The sequence below is a fragment of the Puccinia triticina genome, chromosome 1A (assembly GCF_026914185.1).
Source record: "Puccinia triticina chromosome 1A, complete sequence".
Classification (NCBI taxonomy): domain Eukaryota; kingdom Fungi; phylum Basidiomycota; class Pucciniomycetes; order Pucciniales; family Pucciniaceae; genus Puccinia; species Puccinia triticina.
Genome location: NC_070558.1, coordinates 4,865,998 through 4,871,325, shown reverse-complemented (window position 1 = coordinate 4,871,325; position 5,328 = coordinate 4,865,998).

Genomic DNA, 5,328 nt, shown 5'->3' with positions numbered 1-5,328 from the left:
TTTCTTTGTCAAAGATGTTCTCTGTGACTGTACGAAATTTGAGATCAACACAAAACACCCACATGCAGCTCACCATGCTTCAAGAGAACATGCATTGATTCTGTTATGCATAACAAGCGTCCAACAACCTGTTATTTCAACTGAGCTTCTCAAACACCACAATGTCGTCTTGATACACTGTGTGGTACATGCGAAGGGGCAGGCTGAGGAACCACGCAAATTGCTGTAAATCACATCCTGCATTACATACCTCGATGCTGCACACTCTCACTTTGTCAGTTTGAAGGTCTAAATCAAGCATCAATGATGAACCTGAGTTATTGTATCAGATGGCGATGGCACCCCTGCATGCAGATACATACCAAAGCCTTCAGAGCAATTAGAACACATTTAAGAAGGCATCTGGTTGCCTTCAGGCAGTCCCCCAACCACGCACTCGAAGGTTTGCAATCATTTCACCTCTGCATCTCCGCGAAAATTAGACAGACACTCAACGTGGTGGTCATCAGCTCATACACAATGCCTTCGCCTCAAGTCCACCTTACTCCTATCCAGCTGCAATGGCTCCGTGAAAAGCAGGAGCTAGTTGATAAGGAAGTGGAGCGAATCGAGATCAACAGCAACACATCACATGCGAAGGAAATCTCGGAAGCTCAAGCTTACATCAATTGGAACCTTATGTACAAGTTCCAAGGCAAGCTCAACTGCGATGCCCATGACATGAAGATTCCACCAGAGGCCACTCCAAATGCCTATGCGACCTGGAATGCCATGAGGAACCGTCTTGGAAGAGGTACGCGGTTACACATCTCCACCACTTTACAGCTAAAAATCTCACGGCCTGTCATGTCCTGATATGATTTACAGGTCCAATGATGTATGACAAGGGTCAATCAAACCTCCCGCGCCATGATCCTCTGGGAAACCCCAGACAAAGTGTGTAGTTCCAGAAATGTGAGCTGCGTTCTCTGTTAAGCTTCGCTGGTGCCATCTGACTCATCGTTGCTTGCAGGTGTGGAGAAATCCCTCGCGTATTGCAAGGGTTGAGGCAGTGATGCCTCACCACCGGACATACCACCTTTGCATCACATCTCCTTTTGTACCCCTCCATCCATACACACCCAACAGTCCCTTCACAAATTGCAGATGAATTGCGTCTCCGCTTTGTTCTCATATCCCCTACACATCCCCCAGTGAGACATCTTGCGGTCCTCTTCCGTTCACGAGTCTCAACTACTACGCACCCTTCTTCCCCCACGCCGGCTCGCTGTGAGTCACTGGTGGGTATTTGATGTGCCTTGTTCCGAAGAAAACAAATTTATTCAAACATGGATCTTGCCATGGCATTAAAATCACCTCCAGAGCAACAGGAGCATTTCTCTTTACCGGGCTAGCACAACTGGCCCTCATGATAAAGGCATGCAAGCAGATTCAAAATCATGACGTCAATCTGCTGCCAGTGACGGAGCAAGACTGCAGATTCTGCGGGGGTCAGCCCCGGCTGAACTTTGCGCCGGGCCACCCGGGAGGTTCAGAAGGCCTGCGCTAGTGGCGCGCAATGTCCACCCTGATGTTCGCGCGAACATCAGGGTGGACATCGCGCGCCAATCGCGCAACCCCAGTTGGTGGTGGGCCATCTCTCAGTTGAAGCATATGTGATGGCCGTTTGGTCTTTGCACACGCCTTTGTCTGACCCAAGCATCGCCTCCCCCTTGTTCTACCTCACTCGTAGTACGTGAATCCCTTTGTCAGCATCGACACTAGGTGTGACCCCCGCCACAACATAAGAACATAAAAGCCGCCCTGGCTGGTTGCTTTCAAGACGAATGCCCACCTTCCTTTTGGCGCGGGCTCGATGTTGTCTGCTTCCATCCACTTTGAACATGGCAAACCTCCATCCACAGTTGCCAAAACCAATAAAATGTACTCTACAATTCTCCCAACCTCCCAATCGGCATGTGCTCGCAGTATTTCAGCATTTGTCAGAACTCTCCTGAACCTAGTCAACACTCGCAAGAAATCCGCGCCTGATGACTGGAAGATTCGTCCGCATCCACACTGTTTCCACGTTGGATCACATCTGCCCGACTCAATCCTGATGCGTCCTATAGATAGCCTTCCTGAAGCTGCCCTTCAAGCCACCTCAGAGAATGTCTTGCCGGTCTTTAGAGTCATATTCTTGCAGGACTTGTCGGCCTCTGGATTTCCTGGTAACTCGTTTGCTTGGGATCGCCCTTGGGATGCTCACTGGAACCAGCTATTCGCAAAGTTCATCTTGAAACACTGGAGGAATGCCTATCAGGCAGGCGCTCTCAAAATATTCTTTATCGATCCCGACGAGGCGAACAACACCTCAATTCAGCTTGGTCTCCTCCACCGTTGGTTTATCGGCCGGCAAGATGGACTTAGGTTGGGTCGATTCTCGCCCAAAGGACAATCGACAATAAGGAAGTCACAATGCCAAACAAAAGTGCGAGTGCAGGTGTGCAGAAATTTTATCATATTTGTGCCCCAAAGCCGCTATGCTGACATGCCAACATGCTGATTAAAGGTTCAGGGACATCGCAAAGAAACACTTTCCAAACTCAGCCTTCCCGACGACCTCAAGTCAGTCTTTGACGATCTCAATGCCACCTCCGAGACAGAGAAAGTTTCCCCACGGACCCTGAGAAAATTACCATTATCATGGCGCTCTGCAGAGTTTACAACCTTTGCTCAAACGCTGGACGACATCTACATACGCAAGAAGATAACAACCCATGGTCGACGCTTTGCACAACAATACAATCTGGAATCTCGGAGAAAATATTCCGACCCCGTTGTTGTGCTCCCACTGAAGAAAGTCCCACGAAATCTCCCCCGGAATTGCTACGCTTCAGAATACTTGGCGACCCTCTCTACCTCAGAACAACAACTGCTCAACACTAAGAATGACGTCGATTTCTCACTGCTTGTTGCATGAGATTGCATTACTTCCAAGTGAGTTCTCGCCTTTCATCCCATCAGTTCGCTCATGAGCAACTTCGCGCACTCATAAGTGTCGTTTCCTCCTGATGGCACACTTAGCCTGTAACATCCAGTGCACACTGAGATCAGTCTCTGCGTAACAACCAGAATCATGGAGTTCGACTTACATTGCCAACTCATCTTTTCTCCTCTGGATCTGATATATATTGACTTCCAAACTTCCCTCTACATAGTATCGATACACATAAACAGGGTGGATTTGTCCCAAGCGGTAGAGTCGATCAATCGCTTGCGCTTCGATTGCTGGATTCCAGCCGGGTTCCTGATCTCATTGATACCAATGGAGATTAGCTCCCTCCCATGTGAAATAGAATACTATTGACATACCATCATGTACACGTTTTGTGCGCATCTCAGGTCAATTCCTACCCCTCCAGCCTGCAGTGATGCAAGAAGAACATTGCACATGGGGTCCGTGCGAAATTGATGAAGGTTTGTGTCGCGCCTCTGCACATTTAACGCGCCAGTCAGCCAAGTCAATGCTATGCCGTTGTCGGTGAGAGCTCGTTCAATTCTGGCAAAAGACAGAGTCAGGATGGGATATTGCAGCGGACATGAGATTTGTTTGGCTCACATTTGGAGAAATCCAACAAAACTTGAGAATATCACCGCCTTCGGCCGCTCAATCCCTTGCACCCCCCGCAGGAAGTACATCAGGTTATCAACAAGGTGGACGATCTTCCCGGAATCTTGCCATCTCCACAGAGGTTCGTGTAGCATCTCCGATCGCGCAAAAAGTGGATGGTTACAGAATTGCCGAAGAATCATCAACCTTCGGAAAAACTCGGCAGGGTCCCATTGCTCTCCCGACGAGCGTAGTCGCCCAAAGTCCCGAATGAAGTTCTGGTGCAGATCATGTGACATCTCCTCCCATGGCGACGCCATCTGTACCATTATAGCCTTTTCGATCTTTCGTGGGAGATTCAACAGTACATCTTTCGTTCTTCTTAAGCAGACTGTTTCCATTAGTCTAGTTAGTGTCTTGATTGCCGCTGAATCCCCGACATTGATGTGTGGAACAAGGCATCTTCTCCATATCTGTTCTTCATTCCAAGGTGCAATGTGCAACAAAGTGATTAAGCTTTGCAGGTCTGTTAGACGGTTTTGGACTGGTGTTCCGGTCAAACATAAGACGAAGTTTGACTTCAGATCCAGAATGGATTGATATCGTTGTGAGTTGGAATTCCTGATGAGGCTGTGCTCCTCATCTTGAATCAGTACCGGATCATTCAAAGTCTGGTTTAGAGTGTTGAACTCACTGTGCTTCGTCCAAAACAATCCTGAACCAAAACATGTTCAGAGATTGAATCGTGTGCTGGTCAGGTTGTGGATTGCCACCACTCTCCCCGATCATTTCATAGGTCGTCAATACCACTGTTGCCGACTGTAGATCTTCTCTGTTGAGATGTCGTCGCTCAGGCCCATGGAATACCAGGTATGGGATTGCGTCCTTTTTGAAGTGGAGCCTGATCTCATTTTGCCAATTCGTCAGTGTTGCCAGGGGGCAAATGATCAATGTAGCTGCAGATCGATTGGTCCAATCCAACCAGTGAAATTCCACTGCTGCGTCTTGTGTTGCTAGGATATAGACTAGGGTTGTCAGCGTTTTCCCTAACCCCATGTCGTCCGCAAGTATTGATCCTCGCGACTTGTTTGAGTCGTCTAGCTGCGGAAAGGTTGAGGGATCAAAAAGACGGCGAAGCCAGGCATTGAGAGGGTCGTTCCACAAGGACATTAGATCGGTATCTGAGGATTCGTTCTTGCGAAGGAATCTGAGCGCAGATCGCTGATGTGGTCTCAACTCGGTCTTGCACTGTTGAAGAGCGCTTGCAAACAAATGTTCTGGGTGAATACTTTCTTCACCCCTCTGCACCACAAATTGAGGTATTTCAAAAAACATTCTAGGGTTGTAGTTCCATATGGGGGTGAGTTCAACCCCTGCAACGTCGAAGGCCGATTGGACATGTCTGATGTTTTCGGAACGGACAAAGATGCACCCGCGTAGCTCAGACCCTAGACGATTTTTCACTGCAAATGCACGCAACCTCATGAGGCCTTGATCGGTAGAGGGGATTTCTTTGTCAGTCACCGGAGCTGAGCAGGTCGCAATCGGTCCTAGTAACGGGCCAATGTGTTCACTTGCTTCTCGAGGAAGATCTCCCAGCACAATTTGGGGGTAGCGATATACATGGATTCGTCGGGATCCACGCTGAAGGAACGCCAGCTGTGCTTCTTCGCTGATCATGTCAGGGTTCGAGCTGGAAATGGGGATAATGAACTGACCAAGACAGTAGGTGCGCG